The 19309-nt window shown below is 38.4% G+C and overlaps 1 long non-coding RNA gene across 1 annotated transcript; it reads left to right on the top strand.

Annotated features, from left to right (window-relative positions):
• Positions 1-8976: 8976 nt before the first annotated feature.
• Positions 8977-13337, top strand: LOC139977325 (uncharacterized). Its single transcript, XR_011796501.1, has 4 exons — positions 8977-9109; positions 10161-10246; positions 12741-12849; positions 13167-13337. It is a non-coding gene; the product is annotated as an uncharacterized lncRNA (long non-coding RNA).
• The last annotated feature ends 5972 nt before the right edge of the window (positions 13338-19309 follow it).

Here is a 19309-nt window from a genome sequence, read left to right as displayed (position 1 = left end):
CACAGTGGCCATGTGCCCTATTTCTTCTGTGAGACCCAATGAGAGTCGTTCTTTTTAAATAAGAAGTGCCCTCTTTATAAACTTCCTTGTATGAATTGGCATAATTGATCAATTTTGGGTTACCACGAGACCATGTTCAATGAACCATTTTAGCAGTGTTGTCGCGATCAATATTTTGCGTCCAAATATACTACCAAATCAACGTCCTCTGGGGTTTTTGGAGAAGACCTTTCGGCGCGGCATACTCAGCCATGTGTTCTCCAAAATCTTGCAAGTCAACTTTACTATTCTTATATAACCCGAAAATCTTTCCACGCTTCACATGGGACAAAATTTCGGCCGATGACATTTTCCATAGTTCTTGTATGGGATAAGGAAAGAGATCTTTCAAAAACAATTTTATTTCTGGGTTTTGTTTTTGACCGCTTGTCACTCACATTCCCACATTTCAACATAGAAGATACCCAGAGAATTTAAATACTTGGTATTGTCAAGCGTCTGTCGGTATAATTCAGATAAAGTTACACCCTTGACTTCGTTGTGTGTTCTCCCTTTATTCAAATGGCACTGGTGACTGTGCCAATAACACCTCTGAAACTGAACGATGATTGTTCGTCCCGCGTCCCTACTAAACCCGTCCACGGGAAGCTGTCGTTTCCCCACCCGGACTTCCTTGCTGTTTTATGTTTTATATAACAACCCCATTGCTGACTCTTACACTCCAATCAACCCGATGCAGTTGTATGAAAACTATGAGTGAATTCACGCCTGAAACCTGCTTCTTCCCTGCGCCTCAGTATGATCCCTGTGGGCATATCTTGCATGATAGCCCAAAAATAGAGGTCGTTAGCGTCAAATCCTAATACTTTTTGACACATTTGATCATTTCTAATACGGGATCGACCTTTTTCGTGGAAGCGATGGAAAATATAGGAGAGGCCGCCACGATATTGTTTGTCAAGAGATAGTACATATCTTTATGAGATTCTGGAAACAGACAGAAGTGTTCATTTCGAATGTCTTTGAATAAGTATCTCAGCGTTAGTCCAGGAACAGATATCCCCTGTTTAAACATGTCAATTTCTCTTTCTTTGTAAAAAACAAAATATATTTTGTAGCGCTTCCAGAAAAGGGACGACATTATTATTTCACCAGACTAATAAATCACGGAATGACGTCATCTTGTGATCCTACCACAACTTGTCGACAATAATGTTGATACAGCGTTGGAAATATAAACCTCCTTTCATTTATGATAAAAACTGTCGTGAGGTGGAAGAAACTGGTCACTGATAATTTCTCAAGACCATCCGTCCAATCGTATGGGAAAAAAAATCTTTATTTTTGACATTGGTAGGCTTCTATAGAAATTGTTTGTATAGCTACACCCAGCTGCCAAGTAGTTTTTGATATCCAGAAATTTGGTCCACTTTGAAGAAATAGACATATACTCACCATTGCGTTTGATGATCTAACTAATGGCTACAGTCTCATCCTTATTTTCCAGAAGTTTTTCAAGAATTTGATACATAAGATCTTTCATGAAATTTATGTCGTATTTGCCTGCATCAGAAGTCCACCCAATGTCCGTTTTAGTACACTTCGTAAAAACCGAGTGTCATCCTCTTGAAAACTCGTTCGCAACACTGTGCATTATTGCATCATTGCGAACCTCCGCATACACGGTAGACACCTCTCTTGACAACCAGCGTTATCATCTTTCCTTAGTAACGCAAACATCTTCAATAGCGTATGTGTCAGAGCAATCGCACACATACTCAGATTAGACCCTCCTCTTAACGACCAACTTAGCGACGCGCCTTAGCAATATCAACAATGACCCGTTACATGCAGTGAAGTTAAAATGGAGTAACTAACACCAGCGTCCGTAACGACCAACCAAACAAACTTCCTGAACCAACAGGTGTAATACCATGCAGCATTTTGAAAATTCTTTTAAAAAAAATGGAGAAATAATAAAAGATTGTCACGCGAGGGATATTTTAGTATGGGTAGTGATTTCCTGTTTTTAATTGTAACTTACTCCAAGAAATAAAAACAGCAACAAAAGTACTACACAAGAGAAGTTCTAATGGAAGTTCACGTCATATGAACACATCTATCGTCAAAAGAAGAAAATACTAAAAAAAAAAAAAAATTAAAAATGAGAAATATAAACCGAATTGGACGTCGATCGATGTCCCCCAATTTAACAAACGGTCGGAGTAATAACCATGTAGCCAGTGTTGTATATTCTCCCTTACATACAACCCATGTTCTACATGGGCCGCACTCCAGGGTACAAAGTTTTTCCGTCTGAGACCGGTGTCGAAACATACCCCAGTTGGACCATAGGCCCCTCAATTGCAGTTTTAATATGCGGACAACTGTTTGACAGTTCTGTCTCTCGCAGAAAGCCGCCACTCTCTCCTCGTCCCTTAGTCCCTTCAAAAAAAATCAAAATCCTCCTCGAAGATTGCCATTTTTCCTTCTTTTCTTGTTTTCTTAAGGTTGTGTGTGTGCTATAAATGCGTGTGTAAGGTACGCTCGTTAGTTATATCGTGATGAAGAACTCCCCGTATAACAATAATATAACTGTGTACTTTCAAACCAGGCTTTCAGGTGAGGTAGTGTGGCTACATAACAAAGGGGATTAATAATTACCTCTATTGACTTATTGTATTCTACTTCTTTATGTACTTTATATTTGCTGTTGGTCGTCAAAGTTTTTTTCATCATTTACCACCATGGCTCTTAAATGGCTTCATCCATCTATACATATATCGTCTCAGGTCCATCTCAATGTGGTAAAACTGTGTTTCTGACCCAATTTTTGACCCAATCAGCCTCCTCCCGACAACATTGTATGGTTTTACGGAGAGTATCAACTTCTTTACTATCAACTGGCTGAAAAGTTAGAAGACTGCATCCGTTTTGGAGAAGGCGGTCCACAATCTTTCGACGATCACATGGACACGTCAAAACGAAACCTTTTCAGTCCGTTTATGATTTATTGTGTGAAACAGCTAATGATGAAAGAATAAGTAATCTGTTTACTAAAGGTAGTCATCATAAGAATTTTGTCTGTGATACTAGACAGCCAAAACCTGTTTAAAAAATGACTGAGATAGACTTACGAGCAGTCTCAATGCTCAGTATCTAGTCTTATTGAAAAATCCGAGAGATGCTTTCAAATTTCATACTTGACAAGGCAATTTTTTTTCTGAAAAGCCAAATACTTACAAAAGGCCTACAAAGATACTACAAACAAACCTTTTGGATACCTTCTTATCGATTTATGAACGACTACTCCGGAAAATATGCGACTTGAGGAGTCAGGTGAAATTCAATACGTTTACTTTATAAAGTAGATAAATATGCGGCGAAACTATACCGAGCTTCCATGTCACCATCATGCACCGTTGGAGTAAACAAGCTCCTTACAGCCTTACTTACACGTCCTAGGCACGGGATCCAATAAAAAGCGGGAAGGCGTGATACTTGGCGTGCTTCGAGGGAATTATGTGAGGGTGCCCTTAATAATTTGAACGGCAACGTTCCACTCACAAAACACAAAAACAAAAACAATTGGCAAGGCAGACGACACATTAGTTACGCACCATCTCCGACAAACATCGCTCTGCCAAACAGAAAAGAACGGTTACCGTACTTCTTCAAATGGGTCACGCTCGATTTTAGCAGCTTTAATACCACCTCGTATAGGTATCCTAGGCAGTGTGCTATTCAAGTAGTATGGAACATACTAAGTAGCTTGAACTCTTTCAATGCACTAGTTCTTACTTACCTTTCGCTTTTGATTTAGTTTCTATTACAAAGATAGCCAAAAGACTTCTCTCATCAAAATATCAGGGCCGCTATAGAAACAGTGTACTTCCTCGTGTGACGTAGAAGACGTGAACTTGAAATCTGACGTAAAACTATAAACAGCATTCGACGACGAATTAAACAATTCTCGTTTCAGGTCGATACCATTTAGAGACCACGCCACTGTTGTAGGGGGTATTGCGTCCTGCACAAAACACTTTAATGTCTCGACGGTACCCTCGACAGTGTGTATCGCTTCAACATATTCATATCCGTTGTGCCGGATGGAAACGATGGGCTAGGCTAGAAAACAAGTTACAATTACATTATTTAGTACCTGTGGAATCGTTACGATGTTTCAATCATTTTTAAGAATTATTAAAGACACACTGTTCGATTAAATGCAGAACGACTCAAAGCTACCAAGGACCGCTACACGGATATCGTTGTTTATCAGGCAGTTTGCCTGTAGCTTACGTCTTTTGACTATCATTACTCTTTCCTGTCAAGTTGAGTCGGTATACGGGTTCAGTCTAGATAGTACATGTGCGATCGGCTGAACGTCCCATCGTATACACTAAACCATAGCCAACGTGTCACCTTGCCGAAACCATATGCCACTGTTAGAAAGACATATTGTATAGCTTTCCTTTGTACGCAGCTAAGTTATGTTGATACTAATACCAAATTATGAAATTGTTTCATGAGCACTTGATATTTGCTGTTGTTAGGTTGTGCTATCCTGTAACAAACGTTTGTGAATGCTTGTCGAGTTATTCCCTGAAATACACTTATGCAATTGGATGATAATCAGATATCCGCCTAGATTACTGTCGTCAAGTGAGGGTTAATTTCAACGTGTATACCTTATAAATATCATTTTTACCATTTTCTTCGCTCGGATTCATTTTCATGTCAGTATTAACGCTTGTAATAAACAAGAGGAAAAATTCAATCTTAAGACAAAAAATGTTCGAAATTTTAAGACTTGAAGAGATTGATTGTTACTGTCTACATTTTCAATGGCTCTATATGATCCGTAATATAGATACTAAGGGATGCTTCGTGGTTGTTACAAGAGCGCAACATTGATTCGTGATTTAAACTAAAAGCACTGGGCGTTAACGCCCAGTGCTTTTAGTTCCTTTTAGTTAGGAACAAGCCACCTTGCCCTATGCCATACACATGCAAGTTTCAAAAAAGTATCAATTAAGTTTTTTTAACATTTACACTCGCTGCATCAATGTCTTTGCCCTTTTCAGATGTGTGCTTTAAGTAACTATAGCGTACCAGTCACTTTTATCAAGAACGAAGTCGCGGTGTCATCTCCCTGTAAGCAAAAGTACATCCCGTGGTTTGTCGTTACCTCTAGGTTTAATTTTATGTGCTATGTGCATGCATGAAGGTTACAAGAACACAAATGGACTTACCAGGGATTTGTTTTTTTGTAAGAATCTGAATGTCGTGAAATTCGTGGATTCACTTAATGTCTGCCTTAAAGTCTGCCTTGACTGATCCTTTAGGGAACTTTGAAAGTTGCATAATAGCTATCACATTTACGAAACATAAATGCGTTAGTTGTATGCACTTGTATATATGCTATGAATATGACATCGTTTTCGTGCTTGGCAGGAAGTCAGTACACAGTCTTAACGAAGAGAATGAAATATAATGCAACACTTTACAGTCACGTTAACTTAGTTTGAATTGTAGGACCGAGTTATTTGGTGTAAAGTTGACAACTCCAAGCTTATAAACTACACTTTAGAAAACATGTATCGGGGCAAATCTAGGGTTATAAAACAATGGCGCCAGTGTGTGGTCTTTGAAGCGGACTCCAATTAGGAGGACTTGGGGAGGTTCACCCTTTGAGAAAATTGTGTTTCGGCAAAAAGAGCTAAGATGCAAAATGGTGCTATCATTTGCATTCTTTTAACTGCAGTTGTAAATATGACTTATAAAATGTACGCCATTTTGCAAGAAAAGTTAGGGGAAGGAAGGAGTCCCGTTTTCTCATGATCGTAGTGGTTAAAACTATGAATGTTTGAACGATATAAAACATTTAAAAACACATAAGAGGTAGGTAAATCCATATATCTCATTTCTCAGTGTTTTTTTTTTATTTTTTATTAAAGACGACAATCCAGACGGAGCTTTAATCAGAAGTGTATCATTTACTGAATCAAAGTTTACTTCTTTGGAGTTATCTCTTGTCAATTCGTATTATACGGCTAATGAGGAAACCCCAGTACGAGAAAGAGATGACGTCGTGCTATAATAACAAGTAACCTATCGATTATCTTATATATCATAGCTGTTTAGTTTGCTTTTGCCATTTATTGCATGTTGCCGTTCCTGACAATTTCTATGCGGAGATGAAACGTCGCCCATGTACTCGCTCTGGCTATATGCTTCTGTGAATAATGGTCAGTAATGAGACTGTGTGATATAATTTCACTAAATTTTTGTGTTAGTTTTTTTTTTTTTTATGTACATATATACTTTGGAGTTTGCTTAACTCTTGCATTACGTAGTAGCCACAAATATGCCCGGTGTTTTAGATCAATGAACCTACACCGGTGTTAGACCATGAAGCTTAAAAGAGACACGATAGACCAATGAGATACTAATATGCGTGCTGTGGAAGCGTGTCATATAATTACTGTGGTCACTTTCGGTATGGAAACGTGTATGGCACGCCATACGGGATAAACACCGCATAATATATCCGCGTATTAATTCGAATATATACATGGATTCATTCGAATGTACATGCGGATTAATTCGAATATATACGCGTATTAAACATACAATAAATGGCATGTCTTTTAGTTTTCACAAACGAGTTTCGAGAGTTATCACATTATAGCCTCACCAGTGCAATAAATGAGAGATTGCAAAGTTAGTCTCTAGTGACGTACACCCAGACCAAACGTACATGATCTAGACAACAGCATGGCTCGTCCATCAGACAAGGAACATTATTTGAGAGTGATCTCGCGAGCCCGCCAAAACATTTCTCGCGGATACATGTACACAGCGAGAGCGGAAATGTGTTTTCGTATATATTCGAATTAATTCGTGCATGATATTGGATTTAATCCCCATATGTATTCGAATTAATGCGCGGATAATTGGTCATAATACGTGTATATCTTCGAATTGATACGTGTATATATTCGAATTAATATGTATATATTCGAATTAATCCTCATATGTATTCGAATTAATACGTGTATATTCGAATTAATACGCATATATATTCAAATTAATACGCGGATATATTATGCGGTGTTTATCCCACATGGTTTGTTATAAACGTGCGTACAGTTATATGCACAGGATACATGAATCACTTGTATGTGTATATGTTTTATACCAAGCAATTTTACAATTAGGGTATAGCGTTGGGTTTTCCTCTTCGCGGTATCATTGAATTTGCTATCAACGCTGATTAATATGACAATAAAATAATATTATAAAATAATATTATAACCTCAAAACCCGTTGCTATGTTCAAATCACATCAGGCCTACAGTTAACTCAACGTTCATTCGATTCCGTCGCGGTTGCATTGAACTTTGCGACCGAAAGAACTTTTTCATCATGAAATTATGTTTTTGACGTATTGTGTAGTATGATATTCTGGTCAACTTGGCGATTGCTGATCTACAAACTTAGCATGTAGATTGCCCTTGGGTGAGAACAAAGTCGCTTAGGGATTTCATATACGGGTCGAAAAGTTACCGTCATCATAAACATATTTCTACACTACGATCTAAATAAACAAGCCAATATCATTAGGCAGCCGTACAAAACAGTGAAGCAACGAAACCGATGAAAATCTAAGGTTGACAGAGCAGCTATCTTCCACTCGCACTTGGTGTTGAGCGCCACCATCTTTGCCAAAAATCATGGCAGCGATAACAGCAAAATAAATTGTATCAAGACTCGTTAAACAGTGGTATATTTTGTTAACGAACCTAATATTATCCTACCGTTGTTAGTGTATGGCACAGTGATGACTAACCAACACGACCTACTAGAAACGAAATCGGGATTTGGAATATGTTAATGAGTTAATCGATGATATGTCGATTTAAATAGTTATATGTCAATTTGAGTTGCTAGAAACTGGTATAAGTCCACGGAAATTGACTTCTATCGATTAAATTTCGACATATCATCGATTTAAACTGGTAGATGTCGATTTAAATTGACATATACCGATTTATTTTACATATCATCGATTGAAATTGGTATATGTCGATTTAAATCGATGGTATGTCGAATTAAATTGGTATATGTCGATTTAAATCGATGATATGTAGAATTAAACTGGTATATGTCGATTTAAATCGACAGAAGTCAATTTAAGCTGCTGGACACTGGTATAAGTCGAAGGAAATTGGTATATGTCGATTTAAATCGATATGTGTCGATTCCCCACGATTTGAGACTGATGGCCCGCCATAACTGGTACCTTGCGTTGTGCTGGACTGTCGCGTGCCTATTTTTAGCTGCATGGTATAACACCCGTGTAACACGTAAAGGTACATGAATCTAAATCACCGAGCTTATTTGTGGCTATTACGTAATACAAGGGTAAAGCAAACTCCGGGTTCGTGGGAACGCACTTTATAGGACGAAGGAAAATTGTGTTGCACAATGGTTCACATTAACAGGGGAAAGGGTCACTAACAGGCTCGGCGGAGCCGGGAAGGAAGGCAGATCGCCCCCAAAACTAATGGAACTCTTGTAAAAAGTTTACTCACAAAATACCGTAAAAAAACACACACATACAACAAACCATTCAGCAATTGACATATTGGAATTTAAGAAAGACTTCTGGAAAGATGCTCCAATAGCGAAATTATGATTTGATAAAACGCATATCATTTGTAACATGTTTTCGTCATCAGTGAAAAGTGCAACAAATTACGCAAGCGAACTTTTCGCAATAGTACATCGCCTTTTCTTTTTAAGTTCTATATATATGTCAATCCTGTTGTAACTTCTCTGGTTCATTCCAGGGAACAATTGGCTTAATGCCAGCATTATTTCAAATGGCAAGAAGTAATTCCAAGATGCGCACTACTGCATTCAGAAACCCTGTTGTGCGCAAACGTCAGAGGATGATTACTTCAATTTGTTGCGTGCTAGCTTGTGATTGGTGGCAATGGGAATGCAAAGAATTCTAATTGGTGGTTGTATTCTTTAAAAACGGTTGTTGAAATGACTTTTCTACCAGAAAGTTCCAGTGCGAAGAAGTTCCAGAAAAGCGGTAAGTGAAGCTTAAATCATATCCGTTAGGTGCATGAGTTTCAAAGACTGCAGCGATACAATTTTCATCCAATGAATTTCATCTTAGTTTTAATTGAAAGAATCCGTGTTCCTCAATAAATTGTGAAGACTTCTATAACCCATTTGGGTTTGAAAATTCTCTACATGTATCCTTGGTATCTTTCTAAATTATGCTGAAACGTCGCACAATATTTAGGGCTGCAGATTCTATCGTAACCCATGCTGCTCAGTATAGTTTGGAATAAGTCACTGAAATTTGATTTTCTTGTCATTTATCATTTTCATCGTATATAGATCATACTCCATACGTGTTCACATCATATCAATTATAATGAGGTCTCAATGTGCGACTGTGATATCGTTTATAAACACATGAAGGAACTAAAGCTGAAACCGTCATTTTTCTAAAGTTTGCAACTTTTCACTACAAGATACTGATTATGTCACGTAAGGTCTTGATATGTCAATTCGTAAGTGTTAATAACCGTTCCCAAGCTTTGTCTGTTGACAAGAAGTTGTCCCGTTTCGATCTATTGGCGTCAACCAAAGTACATGGAATTGGTTCATTTATTCTTACATGTAACGCTTCCATGAAGTAAGGATATACATATATATTATGAAATTAAATTATGTTCTGATTAAGGTATGATCATACGTCAATTTAGGCTTCTGCCAATAACGGATCGAAAGCGTTCAACATCCTTCTTCAAAATAATTGAACATTCCTTATTTACTTTCCGTCTCTTTGTAAAGGAAACGGTCATTTATGCTGCTATGTCACGACAATAGCTTGTCAAATAAAGTGATTTATAATATTGATATTTTAAGATATGCGGTAACGTCGTCACACAAATATATGCAAACCACCAGGCATAGTGAGCAGTCACCAATCTGTACAAATTCAGAGCGAGGCGGCTTGTGGTTTCTAAAGTTTCATTGTGTCTATAATATTTCCAAACTAGTGTTTATGACTTCACTAATATAGATGAGACTTTTGGTTTACTGGTTAATGTGTTTGTTTTGTTTTCTAGAAAAAAACAATCGGCACGTAAACACCATAAAATGGCTACCAAAGCGTTTCTCATCCTGTTAATCGTAGCTCTGTGTGCCCTCTCAGGTAAGATGGCCGTAACAATCTAATACCTAACTCAATTAAATATTGTCGTGTACCTGCAGTCTGTTCAAGGGACATTTGCCAGGCAAGAAAAAAGAAGAAAACACATGAGTGCTAGTAACGAACACATTGCGGTTAATATATATATATATCTTTGGATGTTCCTTAAGGACTGAATTGATTATGACGTCAGCACCTCAGTGGAGGCATATATGTTTATGTTTATCCAATGATTTATATAAATCAACTCAAACTTTTTTCTTTTTACTTCATATCATGCGAGAGAGCAAGCTTGGATGACATTAAACATTATTTGTTATTAGAAACTTTAAGCTACGTTGTAAACATATCATAATGAGGCCAAGTCTTTATGTGGTCCCAATAAATTTTGGATTGTATCGGATGATTCAAAGGCCTGAGTACTAGACTATGTAGTCATGTCACTTTTAGTGTCAGTTTAACCTCAGATGTTTAAGGGGTAAATTTCTAAAAATTTATATGGGGCATATTTACGCATCTTGAACTGATAGCAGTACTATTAAACGGTTTAAAATATATCAAAGTAGCATATCAGAGTTAAAAGAATCCGGACAAAGTAACTAACACACTGTGGGTGTTCCTAGTGTTGTTCGCTGTTATCGCACAAAGTAACTAACACACTGTGGGTGTTCCTAGTGTTGTTCGCTGTTATCGCAAGGTGGGGAGTATCACGACGCATGGAAACGCAAAATGTTTTAATATTTTCTTAGTGAGAAAACACACCACTGTACGTCGTTGTTATGGGCATGGTTGGGGAGGGGGTTGTTTCACGTGACTCAAAAGTGGAACATCGTGCATTTTTTCTCATGAATTCGTAACAAAATGTTTACATTGAAAGTATAACTTTCTGGTTTATAAACAACTATTTCCGTGATATAGATATTGTCAGATTGTACTATACGAGAACCAAATGTAGTGGATAATGCCATATCCATAACAAGTGATCATTAAATATCTACTTGTTTCTATTTTAAAGCAAGTATACGTTGGTTTTTTTGTGACAAATTTCGTTAGTTCAAGCCAATGAACAGGGTAGTTCGGAAAAGAATGTTGATGCCTGACGTTAAGCCCGTCTCTGGAAATTTCCAGACTTTCATCAACTTTTGTTTTTCTAGCTCTTCATAAGTTATACAAAAGCGTTCATATAGCACCTTACTATTTATTGTACATTAAGAATTCCGAAATATTCGAATGGTCCGTACACAGGAGTTTCTATGGTGTGGTCCGTTTATCGAGGATATAGCCCGCTTTCTTGATCACAATCCATGGGGCTGGGTGGGCATAGGCGTACAAGGCGGGGGGGGGGGGCAGGGGGCAGACTGCCCCCCCCCCAACTTCCAGAGGGCAAGAAATTCGGGCAAAAGTTTTGAAAAATTCGGGCAGCCTAAGAGGAGAAAAAATATAGATATATATTTTTTTTTTTTCTCCTCTTAGGCTGCCCGAATTTTTCAAGACTTTTGCCCGAATTTCTTGTCCTCTGGAAATATATATATATATATAAATATGCAGAAGCTTGCCCGAATTTTTTTCAAATTTTTGCCCGACAATTCCATGATTTTCTTTATTTAGCATCATGCTGCCCGAATATTTCCGTGTAACACCATCGTAAGCGCAGTTCATCTGGGCTACCACCCTTCTTGCACGATCAATTTTTTTTTCTAACTAGTCAATTGTATACCTGGACCAACGGCGGCGGAACCGGGGGAAACAGGGGGGACGTGCCCCCCCCCCCCACTTTTCCTCAGGTTAAAAATGTGCCTTTTTTCTACATAAAAATTGAGGTGCCTCAAGTTAGCAAGAGGCCAGGGAACCAGAATGAATACTCGGGAAGGGCCGTTTCCGGCCATCTGAGGGGTTTGTAAAAACCAAAAATTTTCTAGTACGCTCCGCGCCAACTGATGGTGGCGCTCCGCTCAGATAGTCGTACATACAACTTTGCAAATCCTGGCTAAGCCCGTGACTTTTAATGAATTTCTGTGGGTCAAACTCAAAGCTATTTCGAATGGAACAAATTTGTTAAGATATTAACAAGAAAAAAACTTTAATTCGGAAGATTCCTACATTAGCAACTAGCATGATTTCACCTCATTTTGTCTCAAAAGAAAACTTGTTCCTTGTTTCCCAATTTGCGCATTGGATATTGCAGTGCTAGTATAGGCATATTTTCCTTGGGGGGGGGGGGGGGCGTTGATGGAGTGATGTGTATACGCAAATAAGATAATACAATAAGAGTTATAAAGGGTACTAAATGTAAGGCTGCTTCAGTCCAATCGAATTTCTACAAAGTGCCCTTTGATGTCGGTGCCCCCCAGATTAAAGTGCTTCCGCCGCCTTGACCTGGACACCCCCAACATGAGTGTATATAAGAAACATTTTATTGTGTTATATTATATTCTTGTATTCAATGTAATGTATTTTTGTGATTCCTATTTATTATTGATTGTACTTTAACCATTAGAAGCCGTGCAATGGTGTGAGACGAGTAACGGAGGAGTCATACGCAATGGAGACTCAATTTTTACAGGTAGACGCACCTATACCTGTTACGATACAGGATTGCATTAGTTGTAAGTATCGATTAAACGAATAAAGTTCACAATTGAAATCTATGCATTAGTAAATATTTGCAAACTAGTACAAATAATTCGCGCAATGAATATACTCCACCCCTCCCTTTATTGATGAATAAATATGTTACTCATGTCTCTTAGAGGTTATGACCTGCGTTATTATTGAATAATACAAGGGAAGTCCTATTAAGTATGTGCCTTTTGGATTACATTTATAGGCTTATGTGATAGATGTTATACCTATTTCTTATCATCTAATAACACCGATAATCAAATTAGATATTTAACTGTTTTTTTTTTCTCTATCTTTCCAGCTACTGCCAGAAGGTGAACGAGAACACAGACCACGCAGGAAACAATTTTCTCGTAATTAAACTCCAACGGTTAATGGTAGTGGGGAGTGCGTATTGTATCACACTATTTTATCAGACGACCTCAGATCATGTTTATGATTGGATTTGAATAAAAAGCTGATAAAGCTATAATACTTGCAGTTTGTTTTCAATTCTCGAGAAGAGGGGGATAGGGGCGCTAAAGGCAGAATCTGGGTTAAATATTATTTGACCGTGGAAACACTAACAAAACGAAAAGGGAAGGGGCGTGACATGTCCCCGGGGCTCGACCAGTCTTCCGACGACTCTTCACATATTAAGTGTTGGACCTAACGTTAATCATGTATAAACTAGTATACATTAGACTGAGTTTGTAAAGTCAGGGGTGTGGGGAGGGATTAGCGAGAGGGGCACATTCCTCATCAGGCTTATGGAAGAGGGAATCACGAAGGTTCCCTTTTTCATAAGTGAGAAGTGCACTTTTGTTGTATCAAATACTATCTTTTTGTTGTAAAAGATAATTGTTATTATCAAGGTCCCTCTTAACTAAAAATAGGTATTAACAGTTGCCCGTTTTTTGGAAAAATCATCAAAGCATTTTTGTACATTGATATTACTTTTTGGTTTTCATGTGCTTCAACAACAACAGTCTAGTCGCTGATCAGCAATGTATACAATATCAGTTTTCTATGTAGATGGTTGACAAATAATGTAACTGCAGCGAAGATTCCTCTTAAAAAATACAGCAATAAACTATAGTTAGGAATGTTAGTTAAATAAATTAAAACTATTCCCTGATTAAAACAATTGTTTTGCTTTAACGTCTTGACGTGAGTGGGTAAACCACTCACATACAGACTGGACTAAGCTCATAATACTATTAGCAGTATGAATGCCGACCTACACATAACATTCTAGCACTTTTAATTAAATCTTTTATTGACATACTTAATTACGAAACTATTTTAAACTGCAGTGAAGGACACAGCAATTATCATGTGTTGACGTAACTATTTACCACACAACTAATAAAAACGTAAATCAGGCGCGTATCCAGGGGGGGCGTTGGGGGCGCGCCCCCCCCCCGGGTAAGGAAAAGAGGAGAGAAAAAAAAGAGAAGAAAAAAGGGAAAAAGGAGGGGGGGAAGAAAGGGAGGAGAGGAAGGAAGGGGAAAGAAAAAGAAGAAAGAGAGAAAAAGGAGAAAAGGAGGGAGTAGAAGATAGCCAAGACCTCGGGAAGAGAAAGAGGAACAGTCATAATTAAAGCGCTGATCCCTATTATATACACAGGGTAACCAGTGACAGATCGAGGATTACGGAGGGGATGTGCGCCTCACCCTACCCCCTCACACCGACAACCCCATTTTTGACGTTTCCATTTTTCCTCTCTCACTAATGTATCTATATATATATATATACTATATATGGTCTATCATATCGTGTGTGTGTGTATGGACGCCTTAAACAATTGTGCTATGGAACCAACTGTGGCTGGTCTTGAACTCGACCGAGTCGTCGGGGAACATGACGCATTTCGGGAAGGGGGCGACCGCCCCCCCCCCCCCCACCCCGAGAAAATTTTCTTTATGACATCGCTAGTAATTTCAAAATAGACAATGCTTAGATGCAACTTACAAGGCCTGGGAAGTGTCATTTCCAGCGATCTGGGAGGCATTTTCGGCCAAAATTTTCTTGTACGCTTCGCGCCAACTCATGGTGGCGCTTCGCTTAGATAGTTTGCCTACAGGCTTCGCCCCTCCCTTGGCAAATTACTCGCTACACGCCTGTTCGAATTTGAAAAGCAAAGAGCAGATATCACATCATATCAGTGAGCATTGAAATGCATGTTTCACGATGAACAGCCTCAAAACTGTCTATGTATGTAGTCAAAGGCGTAGGAGCCCAATTGGATTTGGGGGCTGTAATGACTTGCCCGAAAAATATAACTAAAATTCAACATATCGATGCCAATATCATATAAGCAAGCATCAGTCATTACATCGCATGCCATCGTGTACCTTACGGTCCGTGAAAGTTGCACAGTATACCGCCGGATGCTAATGTAAACAACGAAATGTCTTATGTAGATGGAGAAAAAGCATACAGATCCATTTATTTCAAAACTCTCTTTGACAGTAGTAATGTCGGCCAAACTTACAACTTTATTTTAATTACCAAGGAGATCATTTTTAAACTTCATTTCTATTTATTTTCTTTCAGTAGGTGCCCGAAAATTTCTCAGCATATTGCGGGGGAAAAAATGGGTAACGGGGGGGGGGGGGCTGCAGCCCCCGCCTCCTACGCCTATGTGTGTAGTGTTCGGTTTCGAAATATCTGATATCGGAAATATCTGGTATTTTTCATTTCCTTCAACCAAGTTTTATAATAGCCATTATAAGAGGTTTTAAAATTTGTACACCAATAAATTAACTGTGTCTGAATTTTCGAAAATTTCCTGACCAACATTCTTCATCATACTTTCCTCTACTCGTGCAATTTTGACCTGTCTGTTAGGGGTTCAAGGAGGTTTTTCTATATTGGTTGTCCATAGATTGAATTTTGTGCAACATTATGGGTATGTTTTGAAGTGATTTTATTCACAAGAAATGTGAATTTTCCAAATCTTAACAAATAATGGGCTTAAAACCTTCAAAAGTGGGGCTATCGGATATTGTGGGCCGTGTAATCACTTACAAAAGCAAAGGCCCACAGGAGATGCGATCAGGTCGAACATGATGTGTGCCGGGTTGACAATCTTCAAAAAGGTTATGGATGAAAAAAAAAACTATTGGGAAATACTTGGTTCTCAGGCAAATGTGTACATCTGGTTGGTCATTTTCAAGCCCGAGAAGTACCATTTCCGGTGATCTAGGGGGTATCAAAACCAGAAATTTTCTTGTACGCTCCGCGCCAACCGATGGTGGCGCTCCGCTTAGATAGTAATTCGCGCCCCCCGGGTTAGAAAATCCTGGATACGCGCCTGATAGTTCATGAAGGTATAAAAATCGACCATTCTGCCCAGATGACATCACACATATTGGTGTATTAAAATATATAAAATATTGGTGCTATAAAAAATATTAACTGGTGCTATAACAATAATGTTAACAACATGATAGCAATTGCAATAACAATTGCAATAACAAACAAGGTTGTTCTCGAACCTCCAGTCTCGCTCACCTGTTTATGAGACGGAGGTTTTCACTGTGATTGTCAACATGCTATGATATACGCATGGTAAATTGGGAGATACAATAACGTTTTTTTGTATATAAAACATCATTCTGGGATTGTTCTGAAGACCTTCAAATGATTTTCAAAATTGTTGCTAACAAATGTTTACTAAATGTACCAAATTACATGTAAATCCAACAATGAACTGATACTTTGACCCCAAATGACCTACATAAATTTGGGCAATAAATCTTGACTATATCCCCCTAAGGTTGAATATCATAACTTACCGATTTCTAGATAATGTAATTATTAGTAGTATTATTAATCTTATGCTAATTAGCATCATAAATTAGCATGTGTGGTGCCAAAAATCTAATTAGTTCAAGTTCCCATGTATATCCTACTTCTTACCAGATTTGGTCAATATAGCTTTAATGGTTCTGGACATATCGTGTTCACAAACCTAATTAATCCACATTCATCAATTATGCAAATTAATTAGCTTATAGGACAATGAAATCAGTTTGAGAACCCATGCCCCTCGTGCACGCTACCAAGTTTCATCATAATAGCTCCTACGTCGGTTCAGGAGATCGCGGGCTGGAGATATTCATATTACAAGCTTATTTCATCTAAATTACTAAATTAGCTTACTTAATTAGCATATATGACACTTGAAGTATAATCAGTTCGAGAACTCATGCCTCTTGTACATCCTACCAAGTTTCGTCATAATAGCTTCCACGGTTAAGGAGATATAAAAGTATGTCACAAGCTTATTGATCAAAATTAATTACCCTAACAAGTTCCATCATTATAGCTCTTTAGGTTCAGGGGCTAAGCATGCATGTTACAAGCTTATGCACACATACACGCCAAAGTTATCCCAAAGTCTCCTTCTGATAAATACGGCAAGACAAAAACAATAATAATGAAATATGATGGTGAACCTAAATAGCTTTTAAGGAGGACGGATAGCTCAGTTGGTGGAGCTCCTGCATAAGCGTACGGGACCATTTCAATTTGGAGAAACTTTTCTTGCCCGAATATTTGATTGCTGTCCGAAATTTCGATGGCCGTCCTGGGGGGGGGGCCTAAGGGGAAGGGGTGTACATTGTTGTTTACACACTAAATCCCCGCTAAGCACGCGAAAAGTGTTCCCCATCGAGCATAGGCGTACGAGGCGGGGGGCAGGGGGGGCAGACTGCCCCCCAAATTTCCAGTGGACAAGAAATTCGGGCAAAAGACCTGAAAAATTCGGGCAGCCTAAGAGGAGAAAAAAAATATATATATAAATATGTAGTAGCTTGCCCGAATCTTTTTCATATTTTTGCCCGAAAATTCCGTGGAGAGCGTTCTGTGTTATTTGTTTTGTGACATTAATATTAATATAGGCCTAATGATTTTCTTTATTTAGCATCATGATGCCCGAATATTTCCGTGTAACACCACCGTAAGCGCAGCTCATCTGGGCTACCACGCTTTTTGCACTATCGCCCCAAAATTATTAACAGGGAACGCCGCTCACAATGGTGGTGACAAGCATACATGCATGGAGATTAGCAGTCTCTGAAGTGAAAAAACCGCAGTAAACATTTTTTTATAACTAGTCAACTGTATACCTGGACATCCCAGACATGAGTGTAAGCCCCTATATAAGAAACATTTTCTTTTTCATGGATGGTGGGGGGGGGAGTTTTTACAAGCCTAAAAGTACAGGTTTATCATATTCTTTGTTATTTGTTATACTTTTTTGTGAGACAAATTGCAGTCTCACCCGACACAGCGACATTTTCCCGCCTACGTGTCGTTGAACAATGTATGTTTTTCTGGGGGTTGCTGAGTACTGTGTTAAAATAATAAATACCGTAACTAAATAGGAGTTAAAAAATATACTGTCCTAGTTTTCCCCGTCAAAGTGATGTTACCTTTTTTCTTCTTCTAATTTACCAACCTTTTTGGGAAGTGTAAATTTCTAAACGTGAGATTATAAAATAAAGAATGTTTAGATGCAACTTGCAAGGTCTCAAAAGTGCCATTTCCGGCAATCTGAGAGGCATAGTTTGCCAAAAAAATTCTTGTACGCTACCCGCCAACTGATGGTGGCGCTCCGCTTAGATAGTGCCACGGGAAATTTCGGGCACAAAAGTTTCTGCCCCCCCCCCAAACCGAAATGGTCCCGTACGCCTATGCCATCGAGAGAGGTGTGCCCTCCTCTCCTAGACCAGGGGTTCTTAAATTTATTTGGCGGGTCATATTATTTATGTGGAGAATCTCCCATCTTCCATGATTGGAAAAATGACACCCCTAGATTGCCGGAAATAGCACTCTCCAGAGCTTATAGGTATAGCTTGACATTGTGGTTGAAAATTTAGACAAAACATTCTCTGCACCTTAGAAAAGTTGGAATGATATCGAGTATAATTTTAATGGTTATTACTGTAATCCGCAAAAACAAAAGTTGGGTAATTTTAAGTAGCCTATATGGAAATTTGCTATCCATGTACTTGAACTAACTTGTAACAAGTTGCACTGCATATTATGAATGAAACAACACGCATCACACGGCGAGGTAGATATGGCTGATTATTCCATTAATCCCCCCCCCCCCCAAAAAAAAGAGAATGGGGTTAAATTGGGAATATTTTATATAATGAATAAATCGAAGGCTTATGTTGAAAATGCACATACACTTATTAGTCAGCCAAAATTTGTCGCAGTCGGTCAAAAGTTTTCATAACCTAGTTTGTCAATTTTACGCCGTTGTTTAGCATATATACGTACGCAAAATACTAGGGCGGAGCGCGCTTTTTGTTTTTGTCTCCGGAAACTTTAGTCGGCCTAAAATCTGTCTAACAGAGAGAAATAATGGTTCTGATGCTCTTGACTTGCAAAAATTAGGGGGAATATTTATACCAGATTCGGGCAGCACAGTTGGGCAAACCAGAT

The sequence above is a fragment of the Apostichopus japonicus genome, chromosome 12 (genome assembly GCF_037975245.1).
Source record: "Apostichopus japonicus isolate 1M-3 chromosome 12, ASM3797524v1, whole genome shotgun sequence".
Taxonomy (NCBI): domain Eukaryota; kingdom Metazoa; phylum Echinodermata; class Holothuroidea; order Aspidochirotida; family Stichopodidae; genus Apostichopus; species Apostichopus japonicus.
Note: the sequence above shows the minus strand (reverse complement) of the source record. Positions and strands in the feature narration are given on the sequence as shown.